Below are 16,112 nucleotides of genomic sequence, written 5' to 3' on the forward strand. Positions count from 1 at the left end.
AGCCACATCTGCAAATAATTATTGTTACTATACAAAGTTAAATATTTTTTATTTCTGTAATTAAAAGTATTACTTTTCTACCTGTAATAATATTGGGGAACCTCAAAGAGGTGCTTTTGGATTCCTTTTTAATTCATCTAAACCAAGCATGGTTTCTCCAACAATCAAAGGCATTGGATTTCTACCTGATTCAATTTGCTCCATGACAGATGCTAAAATCGTTTGGCCCTCATGAATGTTACCACTAGTGAGCAGATATTGGTTTAACATGCAGAATAGGAAGGCTCTCCTCCTCTAAACGTGAAAAGACTCAGAGCGTGGTCTGTCAAAATAAAAGCGTGCAAATTCCTTCAAATTAACCACGTTCCTATGCACTATATCTTTTAAGTCTTTATCCTTAAGGTTAAGGAAACGTTCAAAATCTTTAAAATAATACTCGCTCACTTTAGGAATTACCGCGCAAGATTCAGGGAAGGGAAGCCTAGAATGGCACCAAATCCTTCCGGTAAAGGACTAATTTCATCATAACCAAGTCTAAAGTAATGAGTATCTGAATCCCAATATTCCAAGGCGGTATGAATAAAGTCTATATAAAGATCTACCCCTTTAATCCCAAGCAAACCCCCCAAGTGAAAAAAGTCAAGCTCTTTTCTCTCCTTAGCAGTCAGAGACCGGCACCACTCACGAGTGAAATCGCTAAAACTCTTAGAAATGATTACTTGATGAGAAATAAAAGCTGGAATTGTTTTTAATTTGTTTGATGTATACAGAATCGATAGGTTTGGGGGCTATTTATGCACAAAATTGGCGCAAACCGAATTTGAAAGGATTCGAAAAAACATAACCAGCGCCATGCCACAGGATTCACACACTGCGTGATGTTTGTCGCATTGCGACAGCTAGGTGCAACCTACGCCAGCTTCGCGCGCTACGCTTACCAAAGTTTTTCGACTTTGACTCAGTTTTGTACTACGATTTTACGGTTTTCACCATTTTCATAGCCCTATCCAACCTTATTGCAAATACTTGTGCCATATTTGATTATCTTAAGTTTAATTAAATTTAAGCTTAATCTAGTCAAACTTGACTTTTATTTTTCATTTTTCTTTTTGGGGGGAGAAAGTCGGATACCCTCCATTGATAATAAAAAATGACAGAAATTTTTTGCGCAAAAATTAGTCATAATTTTCACACGCTCACACAAAATGAAAATAAAAAATGCAAGGCTAAAATAGACATAGTAATCACAGATATATATACAAAGTGTCTAACACAAGTGAGGAGTTAAATGAGCAAAGTCCTACAAAGTCAAAATAAATGCAAATACAGGTACATCTATGACGGCGGAGGACGCAGATGAAGAGGAACTCCGAAATTATCAAAAAATTGTACAGTCCGTGGAGTATGCCCCTCGCCTGCAGCCTGATCAGTAGTAGTCGGGATCGAGAGAATAGGGCCAGCCCATCCCGCCTCACCCTGCTGCTGGGCTCCTAAATGCTGAGGCTACTGTGGCTGCTGCAACGACGAGCCAACCTCGTACGTCCCACCACCCGCTAAAGGAGCTGATGTCGTGCCTCTTTGGCAGGTCAGCCTCCCTGATGCACCCTCCGACGAAAAGCCAGAACCCTCTAGTCTGGCACTACGGTCTAACTCTACTCGACCGCCCTGACTCCCAAATGAAGTACGGCGACGCCTCGAGTCAAACTCCGATCTCTCCCTCCTAGCCTAGGGTCTCAAGTACGGAAATAGGCTGAAATAGAAAAAGCAAACTGACTCAAGTACGGAAAGATAAATATAAACAAACATAAGAGGAGGTTAGAAGAAATACCTCCATGTCGTCATCACCACGACGACACATAGCTCGGTGGCTCAACCTCACGAGCTGGTAACGGAAGGCGTCCATGCCTCTCGCTATCCTCGTCAGCACCTCACGAGAAAACTGTCAAGGTCACAAAGTCAAAGATGATCAAAGCATATACACAAATAAAGATGACAAATAAAGCGACTTACCGAACTTTGGTGTCTAGGTATCGACTCCTAACACCATGGCTCAGGAGCAAGGGGAATCATCTCCTCAATAGGACCAAAAGTGCCCTGGTAGACGATGGATATCGGCGGAGGCACGAACTCTCTAGTCGAATTCCACCAAAATAAATCTAAGTGGTTAGAATTTGCTAGGGGGCTATCGAAGGAATAAATAAAAGAATACAAAAGATACCTCTGCCTTCTCTGGCAAGCAAGGCGGCAGAGCCAAACGCGGCAAAAGCCACTCTCCATAACTCCGGATCGGATGGATATGACTCCGCCAATCCGTACCCGCCGGCGTCCAAGCCGCCCGAGCCCTCATCCTCGTTTAATCGAACATGTGTCGTAGAGGGCGAGAAGGAACAACAAGAGACTTTGAAGAGTGCTGAATCGCAACTCTCTCACCCAGGTATACCACAGCGTTGTATGTCCCCTGAAAATACCGACATTTGGCAGTGTACTAAACGGCCAATGCAGGGAAAACGAAATCGTCCCACGGCTGAAACTGAACATCAGGCTCCTACAAAACGAGTATTCATAAGCTCAAATCCTACAAAGGGGTAATACAAACAAGAGTGTTAAGAAAACATACCAAGAGAATCAACTCTCGAACACGAGTAGTGACAGTCTGGTCACTATAGCGGCCTCCCTAACTGGCAGCGACGGGGAGCCCTCGAGGTGAAGGCCTCACTGGTGAAAAGATGGAAAATACTCGTAGAACCAGACCTATGAAACAAGGAAACGTCAACCAGTGCTAGCACAAAAACTAGGATAAACTTTGGTTAAAAGGGGAAATAGAGTATACTTCTACGAGTCTCCAGAAACTCGAAAGCATGACCTCCTCATCAAACCAGCGATGGCGAAAAGAGAGTCGCAATCCAAGCAGGAAGTTAGCATAGGCCAAGCTGGCCCAATCATATGATCCGACCATGCGAAGGTCGCGAATAGCAGGCAGATAATAGAGTAGCACACGGTTACCCCTGTCAGGGGATAAGTTCCCCGACAAAAGAATCATAGCAAAGATGCGCACCCGCTGCTCCAAGGTGGTCGCACCATCCTGAAAGGCCTCCACCAGCATGGTCCGACGAATACACCGGGCACTAATCTCGTCGGCCGAGGCCTCGCTACGAGCACGAACAGCGATAGGGCCGATCAACTCCTCCACCTTCGGAGAGAAAACCGTGATGTCGCTGCCAAATGGAACCGCAGCTGACCGGAACTCTAGTACGGTGATGAGAGAGAAGTCGAGAGGAGTGGTAGTCATGTCACCCTAAGGAAAGTGAAAGGTGTTGGTGGTATCCCAAAAGAACTCCACCAAGGCTCGAACCAGAGAACGGCTCGACTGAAAAGAGTACAGAACTCTAGTGGCCTAAAGCAAGGGAGTCGGACCACAAGACTCCCATAACTCGCGCAACTCGTTGTTGTCGCGGAAGTGAAGATCGTATAACTGACCAATAGCCTCGTTGCCTGAGCCATGGCAACGAACACGATCGACGGTCATCCCGAGTCGCACCCGCTCCGAGATGTGAAACTCAGGCGCAAAGTAAAGGGTACGCTCATCCCACTCAGGGAATTCCCCTAGACCGGTGGAAGCTCCCTCACCTGCATCAACAGGCTCGTCCTTCCGGTGAGCCCGCGAGAACGAGAGCTAGAGCCACGACGTCGAGACATGCTAAATTATGCAAAACAACAATAAATCAAAGGTTCTATAGTATCTAAGGTTCGCCTAGCCGCATGATACTATGTTTGAACAAAAACAGTGTATGTAGTACTAAAACAGAGCATAATTTTAATTCGAGCAGAAATAGCATTTTCAAGCAATCAATCAATTTCTTGCAATACTATGGCAAATATTGTGATAAATTGAGCATGAATAGCTAGCAAAAACATCAAGAACGAGCCACATTGTTCTTACAAACTCAAAGGGTTCAATAATGGCAAAATGTTCATTTTTTCACCAAATCGAGTCAAACAAGTCTCAAAACACTCCCAAGATAATATACAAGCATAAACAAGCAAATTCGTGGCATAAGATTCAATGAACAAAGCAAAATAAGCATAATTGGGTTTGAAATTTTCGAAAACCCGCGAACAAAACATGCAAAATTCAGCATAAAACTGAGGTGAGTTTGAGTAAAACTTACACGGATCGGGAAATTAGAGATGAAGAGCTTTAATTTGCAAAATATTTGAGCAAATTTGGTTAACAAACGAGCGAAAACGGATGATTCGAAGTTTTTTTCGAACTCGAATGAAAAAATGAAGCAAATGGCGAAATGAGGAAGGAGAGGGGTTTCATTCGGAAAACCCGACTCCAGCGTGATTCATGTCACATCGCGACAGCTTCGATGCGCGGCGACAACAGGTTGTAGCGTGTGCTGGCTCAGCGACACAACCTGTGGCCCCCATAATGATTTATGCGGACCTAATTCAGTATTTTGGGTTCCTTGGTACGCCAGTTAGCCCCTATAAGTAAGACGATATGATTAGTAGTCGACTCGATTACAATGTAGTAGGTGATCGACCTGGCAACGATCGTCTCACTTAGCTTAAGCGCCTAAGTACTGGCTCATCACAAGCACCAAGGTAATAGTTCACAACAAGCACAAGCGCCAAGGCACCGGCCCATTTATAAAATGCACCGATGTACTGACACAGCAAGCAATCACAGCGAGCAACTACAACAACACATCAACACAACAAGCGTTCAAGCAAAGCATCGGCAGACAGAGGATCACAAGGCAACGAGATCTTCGACGACTTTCAGTAGGATGAGAAAGTTGTCAATTAAATGATCGAGTCAAGGCACAGACGAGGAATTGGAGATAGCTACAAGCAGCAATCTCCAACGATGTCCCAAAGCAAGGAGGATATTGTCTATAGCGTTGAGGGACTGCCGTGGCAAGGTATTGCCACAACCCTGAAGACAACTACAAGCAGTGGTCTTCGACAATATTCTCTAGGATGAGAAAATTGTCAAAACACTGAACATGACTACAAGTAGTCACCTTCGACGATATTCCCTAGGATGTGGAGGATTGTCATAAACAATCGAGGATAGCTACAAGCAGTGGTATTCGACGATGGCGTTTACGAAGCACTGTGGAGGTCGTCACAACAAAGATGCAGCAACAAAATCAGTTACCCCAGAGACGTGTGCTCGACGGTGCAAGATACGCGTTTCTAACTCTTTTATCTGTTTAACTAACACTAGTTTGCAGGTATCGGCGTTAGAATAATGATTTACGATCGCAGAACGTTCTGAATCATTCTCCGTCCCTATCGCTACTTTGACTTTTCTTTTCGAAACTTGCGTTTCTCCTAACTCAGTCAAAGTGGGGGCTTCTGTAGACACCAAATTGTGTCTCCCCAAAAACCAAACTCAGTGATGAATATCTTTCGTGTCATTGATTATCGAACGAAGTGAAAGTGTGAAAAGTCTTGTGATGCGGTTGTTTTTAATAAAAATACTTCTTTCTGTTTTCGAAAATATTCCTTTTCATACCCTGTTTATGAAAAATGTCCAGTCCAATTTATCTTTGTTCATGATAAGGGTCCAATAATAGTGTAGTTGGATTGGGCTCGCAAAGAGCTTTCCAATAATATATATAAGTCCACTTCGGATGAATAATGAGGAAGTTATGGCCAAAATACTAAATTGGGTCTGAAATAGTTTTATTTCATAATGATCTAGTAGAGGACCCATTAATTATTATTCCTGAAATTATTAGGATTAATTCTAATCTTCTAGAATAATCTAAAAGGTTGTTTTGAGTTCTAATAGAGTTAGGATTGACAATTATATCTTTTAGAGAAATATGGAATTTGATTTGAAATAAAACAAGTGTTTTATTACGATAAATCTAATTTAAAGTTGATAAACACGAAGTTTAATCACTTCATTATATTAGGAAAAGGATTCCGTACAAAAGCGCGTTTATCTTTTAAACCAACGCCAAACGACAGCACCAGCGCCAAACGACAAAGCCTGTCGCCATGCGTGATCCCTGTCATTTCGCGCTGGGTCCTGTCGTTCGCGACAGGAGCCGGTTTTATTCTGATTCAAATTCTAATTCTTTTCAATCATTTTCAAACTATTTTCTCTATAAATAGGGTCATATTTTCACGTTTTTAGTCACCAACGATCATCAACAGTCATCTAATTCTATTCTTTCTCTCTCTTAAGCAATAGCTTATTCTTCTCCCTCTTTCTAAACCTTCCCTTTATAATACCGCATTCACGAGTTCTAGATACACCTAGCCAAGTTCAAAGTTGTCTTCGCCCTAAACGTGAAAGGTTGATAATTTATGAGGGTTTGGTCCCAAATTTTATTTCAATTATTTGATTAGATTTATTGTTTAATATTTTCCTTGAAGTTACTAATGTGTGTATTGTTTTGATAAAAAGAGATACGAGGCAACGAAGTAAGTAATTCGATTATTTACTATATAGAAAGCATGCTTAGATTATATTAATTCCTAGTATCATGTTAGGATGCTTTTATTGCCTTCTAGTATCATGTTTAAGTTGCTTCCTATTTTCTTCTACCATGTTAGTATCATATTAGGACTAAAGCTTTGATCTTTATTGTTTAGTGACATGCTAGGATTTGTTATTAATCTTGTTAGTATCATGCCTAGGATCTTGCTATTATAATTATGCTTTGATGAGAATATTATCATGATGATTGTTATTACGTTGCTTGATATTATTATTGTTATTGCTTGATCACGCCCTCTCTTGCAGGATTAAAGGGAATTTGTACTTATAATCACGCTTAATAAGATAATTAATAATCTTGTTTAGGCTATATGATTATAATTCAAGTGATCGCCAATAATAGATTTGTTTGTGCTTTAATATTCAACCAACATAGATTAAACAGGTTTAGGATTAATATATTGATTGTATGTTAGTCAGAAAGCGCACATGAATATGAGAAAAATAAAGTAGAGGTCTATTTTTAGGGCAGGTTCAATCTCTTTAAGGTTGGATTTGTACCTTCATCCCCGAATATCCAGTCATGGTTCAGGACCACTATGGAGTTAGCAATCTCATGGATCGTGAAGGGGTGTAACCTTCACTCTGTGATGAACGGTTTACAAGTTTCTAAAACTTGTTGGCGACTCTTTTGCTCTAGCTTCCTTCCCTTTGGGAGCCACCATACTTAAGTGTATGATCACAGTGGGGCTCAAGTATGGGATGCTTGAAATATTCCCTACAGATATTGATTTAGTTTACTTGGCATGGACAAGTGTTGATCCATGACCAAGGTAATAAATTATTTTCATTTTGCTAGATACGAGTTAATTTTGTTTTATGACATCGATATACGTAGATCACAAAAGCAAGATTAGATGATTTAAAAACTCACTAATAATAAAGTAAGGTTAGGTCATATAAACCATTTGCACATCCAAAGTTTTCAAATGGATGGACTCTTATTCTTATTTGATTATGAATCACTTGAGAATTAGAAGTCATGGTTTATAAGGTAAGATGACCAAGTCGCCTTTTTAGTTCAAAGGGTGAAGAAGCTAATGACCTTTTTGAAACTCATACATATGATGTGTGTGGACCAATAATTTCAAGAATTAGTAAGAGATTTAACTATTTCATTGCTTTTACTAACGATTTAAGTAACTATATTGATAATTGCTTAATGAAGTAAAGCTTGGAATCATTGAAGGGTTCAAGAATTCCAAAATGAAATGTAAATCAGATTGAGAGAAACAATTTAACACCACAATGTGATTGTTGTGATAAATATTTGACTCAAAATTAATTATCATCTAAAGGGAATTGTTGAATTAATTCACAATCCAAGAACACTACAATTAAAATGTATGTTAAAAGAAGGAATCAAACTTTGCTTGTCATGGTTCGATCCTAGATTAACTTTAATGATTTACAAATATCGTTTTGAGGATATACATTAGAACAACAATTGCGAATATACTAAACAAAAACTCAACCAAAGCAATTGAAAAGACGTCATAAGAGTTATAAATTGGAAATATTCCAAAAGCTGTCTTTTCTAAACAGGATTAAGGGTTATGGAATCATTGTAAAATGTTTACAAAGATGACATGATGAACCCTAAATCAAGTAAATAGTTCTTTGTGGGTTTTCCCATGGAAACTAAGAGGTATTATTCCTACAATCGCGTAGATAACAAAGTGTATGCTGCTCGCGATAGTATCTTTACAGAAAGAAATCTACTACATCAGATACGAGGGCGTATGAAATCAGCTAATTTGATAAATCATGTGTCGAAGCAACCTAATTCAACTAGCGAGGCTTCTATATTCCCATTTGAATGAAAGGCTTCAAAGAGTTGAAAAGAATAATTCTATTGTTGCTTATACCTATTGTAGGTTGGTTAGGATCAAAACAAATAGTTTGTTAAAATTCTGAGAAAAGGTGGATTCTAAAATTTTCCTATAGGAATGGTTAGAATCCATACCCTACAAGCAATTTTTGAGTAAGTACCAACTCAGGATGTGGCTTAAGGCCATGAGATCCAGAATGGACTCCATGTCTGTAAAGATGTGTTAGTCTATGATAGTTTTACAAATGGGGTCAAATCTATTAGATGCGTAAGCCTATTCGGATTCTTCTAGTGATTACTGATTTTCGATTACGAAGTTTAGCATTGGATATCAAAATCACCTTCTTGAAATGTTCTTGATGGAGGATATGTATATGATACAACCTAAGACTTTTGAAATAAAAAAATCCTATAAAGTTTTGCAAACTTCAGAAATTCATTTATGGATTGAAGTAAGCATCGGGAGTTGGAACATTCATTTCGATTAGGCAATCAAACAGTTTTATTTCCTCAAAGAACAAAAAGAAATCTTGTGGAGACAAGAACTTTAGTGGGAGCAATTGGTCTTCTTAGTCTTGTATGTAGATGACATACATTTCATATGAAATGATATGTCAATGCTTGAATAAGTCAAGCAGTGGTTAAAGAGTTGTTTCTATATGAAAGATTTAGGAGATGTTAAGTACATATTAGGAATCAAGATCCACGAAATGAATCTTGAAGAATGATTGGACAACATCAAGAGACTAATGTTGATAAGGTTCTTGACAAGTTCATGAAGCAAGACTCTAAGAGAGGTTGTCTTCCCATGTCTCATGGTATTACGCTGATCAGTAAAACTTAGTGCTTTCAAAAGCTAGTAGAGTTGAGTTGTATGGATAGTGTACATTATGCTTCTGCCAAAGGTTCATTATATGTGCTATGATATGTAAAAAGCAATATATTACATATGACTTGTGTATGTGTAGCAGGTTTCAAGTAAATTCAGAATAAGCATATTGAAAGTTACCAAGAACAAATCCTTGAGTACTTGAGAAACACTAAAGGAATGTTTCTAGTTTATGACGGCAAGAGTGAACAAGTTGTCAAAAGGTTATACGGATGCAAGCTTTCTAAACAGGCAAGATGACTTTAGATGTTGATCTAGATACATTTTGTATTTGAATGGAGAAGGACAGTGAATTTGAAGAGTTCAAAGCATAACACTGTCGCATACTCAATGTCAGAATATGACTATTTAGCTATAATAAGAGTAGTTAAAGAGGAAGTTTGGATCAAATTATCTTGTGACTAAAAGGATACCTTTGCCAAAATAAAGGAGCCAGGGTCACACCACAAATCCAAACAAATAGATATAAGATATCACCTCCTTTATGAGATCAATGACAAGCGGGATGTCGTGATCTGCATAATTTTATTATGAGTGAGAATATCATTCATCAAACCCCTTCCATAGACCAAGGTATGAGAGTCACATTAAAGTCTTGTATTGTAGCAAATTATACTAATTCAAGTTGTGTATGTTTTGAGAAAACATATTACATAAGGAATGCATGTATTTGCAGAATTATGTTTAAAACAAAAATTTCATTTTTCTTATTTAATTAAAGTTTTGAAAATTAAATAAAATGTCCAAAATAATTATGAATTGATGGGCTCAAAAGGTTGATGACCTGGTGAATGAAACCCCAAAGGTGAACAAAATTCATATATTATTTAAGTTCCTAGTTAGAAATCATTAAAGTGGATATAATTGATTTCAACAAATGGACTAGCATGTAAGATTGATTGGATAGCGCAGTTTCATGGGCTATAGGGGCATAGTAATGCTCGGTCAATCACTTGGAAATGCATGAATGATGCATGATCGAACTATTGACCTACTTTGAAGTTCAAGTATAGAGCTTCCGAATATATTAGTGGATTCCTTTGACATGAGTGGAACATTGATTATATTCAATGATTGATTTAACTGTGGTACATTCAAACGTCTACCCATAACTAGAGATTATAAAGGATGTTTCCTGGTTACTTCAAAAGTTGAGTGGGAGCTTTGTTGCTACAAGATAAAATTGAGCCTACCTATTAAATTAGGGAATGTGTCATGGCCGCTTGAAAAGGGAGAATTCAGAAAATACGTGGTCGCGTTCAAATGCATTATTCAGTAATCATTTGGTTTTGTAATTCGAACTCAGATTTCGATTAAGAAACGATTTGTAAATTAATATGATCTCGACATGTGATGCAATCATATTATCAAATCGACACACATTGACTTAAGGAATTTGAATATTGCACACTTGTCTCATACAAGTGGGAAATTGAAGGATTTATGTCTTCGTCATGTGCAATTATTAGATATATAAATGGATCAAATTATGGAGATAATTAAGTTCGTACATTTGGGTCGTCATTATATCATAACTAAAGGTACTAACGATTTTTGGGCTGGTAAAATAGATCAAAACCTAATTGGACGGATCCTATAAGGTCACACAAAGGGCCTAGATCGAGCACGAGAGGACGAAGCCCATGATGGGCCTCATCCCCTAGTATGGCCGTCCATATGGAGTGATATGGAGGGCTTTGGGCTTCGTGACTTAGTCTAATTATAATGTGATTATAAATAGACTAAGTGCCTAGGGTTTTTAAGTAATGCATTGCAATTCAGTGATCAGTTTGATCAAATCCTAATTAGCAAACACAAGACCAAACCCTTCTCAAACTCCCTCCCTCTCACGGCTCTCTCTCCTCCTCGACGCTGGTTGTGGTGGTTCGTGGTGGTCGGTTAGTCCATTAAAGGTGGTGATCGCGGTTTTCTTCTTTCACTCGACCAATCTAGTATTGGTGGACGGCTCGTTCAAATCCTGTTAAGTAGAGGAGCAAGGCTTGGGGCTCTATTTTCTCCCTGATTTGCCGGTCGAATTGCTACGTGGAATTCACGCTTCAAAGGTATGATTATGTGCCTTGTGTGTTATGTATGCGATCTTGGGATTAGGTGCTTTATGAATATGATTCATGTTTTCCGTATTATAGTACCTATAAACTCCTACAGTGACTCGTAGGGTTCAGTCAAGATTAAGTTGTAATATTAATTGTACATTAATAATACTGATCAGAAACGGCCTCCAGCTAGGCATTCCGATCACTTGACCTCACTGAATAATTAGCTTTCTAATAATTCTGAACCCTCTATCGAAATAATACACTTGTTAGAAGGACATCATTCCTATCAGGAAGGGGGCACTGATTCCCAATGCCCTATTAATAGGCATTTACCCAATTTTGGGGACACGTTCATTTGTTACATCAAAAACAGTTCTCTTACAACGGAGAAATCACCAGATCTCAAGATCTAAGAAGATCTAATTTACTTTTCGCACTTTTACTCCCGGCCCTTACTAACTTGATCATCGGATGTGAAACTCCGCACAACCGGAGCTTCCATTTACTTACAGGTACAGCCGAAGAGGAACCAGTCTTGGTGAAGTAACTCTCCCGTAGAACATCTCGTTTTACCATCATTTTCTCTCTTTTCAAGTGGTTTCTCTCTCTCCAATTGAAACTAGTGTTCCGAAATCACCATTAGAGTGGATTTTTAGCCTTCTCTTCTCCATTGAAGAGACTTTGAAGCTTTCATTATTCCATTGAAGCTGTTACAAAGGTAAGATTTATTTTCTCCTTTTAAAATCAATGACTTTCAATATCAATAGTTTATTGTTAATTAATTGTTAGTATGTTCAATTTAGGGGGTGTTTGTTTAGAGGGATAAAAGAGGGGGAATAGGATAAAAGAGGAGGGATTTAAAAAGTCTTTTGTTTGTTTAGAGGGATGGAGATTATGAGGCGGATTAGGATGGGGATAAGAAAGGGAGTTATCCCTCCAAATTATAACTAGGGGGGGTGGTATAAGAGATGGGGATTAAATTTAAGGAGTAAAAGACATTTCTACCCTTAATGAAAGAAAAAGAAAAAAGAGAGTGAAGAAAGGATAGTAAGGGTAATTGTGTATTTTTATTAGTTATTCCAATTTAATCTTAACCCAATCCAAACAATGAAATACACTATTTTATCCTTATCCCATCTATTAATTCCACCTTCTTATCCTACCTTTTTATCCCACTTAATCCCATCCCTCCTGCCAAACGCCTCGTTACAGTTCTTAATAGCGAAATCAGAATTTAAATTCACAATTCGAGGTTATGAATGATTATAAATTTACTTTTAATTGATTCATAAAATGTTTAATTTCATTATTTTTATTGCAATTTAAGGGCCTGTTCTCATACGTTGAATTTCAGTTCAGTTCAGTTGAGTTCATTTTCAGTTCAGTTTATGTCTAATGATATTGCTAATGATATAAAGCCAAATTTCATTCTTTTAAGCTCTTATTACAACGACAATAATAATAATAATAATAATAATAATAATAATAATAATAATAATTAATCTTTAATAATAATAATAATAATAATAATAATAATTAATCTTTAATAATAATAATAATAATAATAATAATAAATTAATCTTTAATAATAATAATAATAATAATAATAATAATATATTTTCCATAAATATAATTATATAGTATATTTTTCTTAAATATTTTAATATGTATATTTGTATATACACATATGTATAATAATAAATAATCAAAGATCACTAATCCGTAGTTAAAAATTACTAATTAATAAGTTCAGTTCAATTCAGTTCAGTTTATTTTTAGTTCAGTTCAGTTTAGTTCAATTTATTTTCAGTTCAGTTCAGATCAGCTGAGTTCAGCGTATGAGAACAGTCCCTTAGTTTAATCAGCAAGATTTCTATGTTTACAAATCTAAGCTACTCATGATGTTTTGGTTTAAAAAAAATTTTAGCGATATTCTTTTGTTGAATCAAATAAACTAATTATAGTCCCAAAATTTGTATCTCTCGTTCTTCAGAACTTTTTCTCTCTTCAATTTTCCCTAACATTCTGGAAATTTTGTATCAAAATTGAGTATAATTTGCCGCAAATCCATCGAGATCTTGCTGGAAAATGGAGATTTGCATTTCTAATTTAGTGAACTTAGGTAAAAATTCTTCAGCAACTCTCAGTTCTTTATCGATCGAGATGCATATCGAGTTCAAGTAGGTATAATAGAATTCTCATATTTCAAATTAATATTTAGCTAACAATTTTATTAGTTCAATATTCGTTGCAAATTAATTGCGTTATATGATTATGAATTTTGTAGTGTATAATCAAATTTGTTAAGGTTTTGAATCGATGAGTTAATTCTTGTTAGAATTTCTTATGATTGAGTGTGTCTGATTTTTGGAATGATTTTAGGTGAAATTCTTTTTGATATACTGTCTGAAAAGATTGATTGATCTTGTGTACGATTTTGAGTTGTCATTGAAATTTTTGAAGATTTTAGCAAATTTTGAGAGATACAGGAATAAGGTGATGCTTATGATGCTTGATTTTTCAATATTTCTGAAATTTTTCATTACATGTCTGTTTGAATATATTAATCTGTATATTCAAATCGGCCTTGAATAAGTAAATTAAATTCCTCTTAAAGTAAACTTAATATATCTACAAGTATTTTAAACTGCTCCCAAAATAGATTAAAAAAAATTGCCGACAGGTTAGCAATTGCCGGCCAGAATCTCATGTTGTGAGTGCATTATGACTTAATATTTCAAGGACTAGCATAATTATGGTTTATGTAATTTCTTGATCAAACATTGGTGAAAAAAATTCTTGCAAGCTCCTAATCATAAAGGGTTTATTATAAGATCTAGTAGTTGGTTTACTAATATAAAGGGACTGTAATCTGTAATTGGGATATTTTGATGATTAGAACCTTAATTTTCTAGAAAATTTGATGCTTGATTTCAGCTATTAAACTGTAAATTTTGTTTAGTTATTCATTATCTAATTTTGATGTGAATTCATGTGAGATTTCCATAACCTTCATTTTCCCTACATTAGCAGGAGTTTCGGGCATCATTGTGGTTATTCATAATAACGTAGCACTTAGATTGAGGTTGTATCAGCTAAGCTCTTAGCTACAGGATATAATTGTTGACATCCAAGATCATGAAGTTCTATACATACTTAATGTCATGACTCTAAAAAAAGTACGAATATCTTGTCTCCATTTCTTAGAAACATTGAATGGTTTTTCTTGATTCTGAACATTTACACTTCAACCTAATTTACTTTTGTCCATTTGCAAATATTGTTTTCTTATAATGCCGGTGCAAGGATTATCAAGGTGTTGGATTTATCATGTTTCTTGTTCTGAATATATTTAATTATCATCTCTTTAATTATCATCTCTGTCATTTTATTCATTCATTTGTATAATAATAATATAATGATATGGGGTAGAAGTAGAACAATCACATAACTGATGTGCTCTTGGCTTAACTAGGTGTCTCTTGTTTGATACCACACTAACATGCATAGCTATTAAGAAAACCAAAAAGATTAGACCTCTAACATCAAACAAACAACCACAAATCATACTAAACCACCAAAAAATCATGTAAAAAACCCCATCAATTTAGATGTCCGATTACACAAAATTAAAGTACAATAATTTCAACAAAAAATCCAGAAAATCAACAGTAAAATTGAAATTAAAATTTGTCAGCCTTGGACAGCAAATCGCGAAAAGGCTCAACAAAAATCGCAAAAAAATGTTAGCAAAAATAAGCGAAATTGCAAATTGCTCAAACTATTAATAGCAAATCCCTAATTTAAAATTCAAATAAATTGAAACACAAAACACAAACTGTAATTGAAAATAGACAATTTGGATCAAAGTTCAGGTAATACTTCATATTCGAGTAAGTAGTTGAGCGTTTGACGAAATTCATTGAAGAACTGGATATAAAAAACGAAGATTCGACAAATAGGAAGCGAAATTCAACAACAAAAATGCAAATGCGGAAACTGTAAATGCCCAAATATTTCAACTGAAATCACAAATACTCTAATAAATGATTCGAAAAACCCTAATTTTGCAATCAAACTCCCAAAAATTGGATTCAAAATCAAAGTAATAAAGAAAAAACAAGAAATTTACCTCAATGAATAACAAAAATCCAAGAATACGAAGTACTAAAAGATCAAAATCGAAGAGTTTGAAGAATCAATTAGCGCAAGCGAAGAATTGAAATCACGAAATATCACCTTTGAGAGAATTCTAAGATAGAGAGAGAAAGAAAATGAAGGGTGCATGTATTAGAAGGGAGGTCATTCAACTGCTGAAATTACAAAAATACCTTTGATGAGGCAGGTGAAGTGTAGACCGTCAGATTTAACGCGATGGACGTCTCGCATGAGTTTTCAGTTCGTATTATTCGAGCTAGTTCGCACAGGATCCTATATATATGTATAAAAATGAACCATCAATGTCATGAACTCTAAACATCTAACAAATGTTATCCAGGGGAACAACCCCTCTTCTCTATTTTCTCTCCTCTCTCCTCTCTTCTCTTTTAAAGTTTAAATTTTTGGTCGCTCAGGTTGGAAATAGTCTAATTTCCAAGAAATCAAACTATTTTCGATCCTTTTTCTTAAGTTAGTTTAGGTGTTTGCTTTGTTTTGTTTTTCCTTTGCTTTGTTCTCTCCATTTGTGAGAATCTGCTCCAATTTCTGGGATTTTGATTTTCATTTATGAATGAGAATTTTATTTTTAGGGTTTTAATAATCGAGAAGGTGATTTGGACACATATGAATTTAAGGTTTGACATCAGCTTT

At 36.3% G+C, this 16,112-nt stretch overlaps 1 long non-coding RNA gene across 2 annotated transcripts; it reads right to left on the reverse strand.

The window, feature by feature from the left end:
* Nucleotides 1-1,206: 1,206 nt before the first annotated feature.
* LOC145568787 (uncharacterized) lies at nucleotides 1,207-15,582 on the reverse strand. 2 transcript variants are annotated; one of them, XR_014095958.1, is made up of 5 exons: nucleotides 15,436-15,582; nucleotides 2,618-2,751; nucleotides 2,011-2,545; nucleotides 1,829-1,939; nucleotides 1,207-1,750 (listed from the first exon to the last, which is right to left on the reverse strand). It is a non-coding gene; the product is annotated as an uncharacterized LOC145568787 (long non-coding RNA). The 2 variants fall into 2 exon arrangements; XR_014095957.1 differs by having other exon boundaries at nucleotides 1,829-2,545.
* Between the last annotated feature and the right edge of the window lie 530 nt (nucleotides 15,583-16,112).

This window comes from Chenopodium album, chromosome 11 (assembly GCF_948465745.1).
Source record: "Chenopodium album chromosome 11, dcCheAlbu1.1, whole genome shotgun sequence".
Lineage (NCBI taxonomy): Eukaryota > Viridiplantae > Streptophyta > Magnoliopsida > Caryophyllales > Amaranthaceae > Chenopodium > Chenopodium album.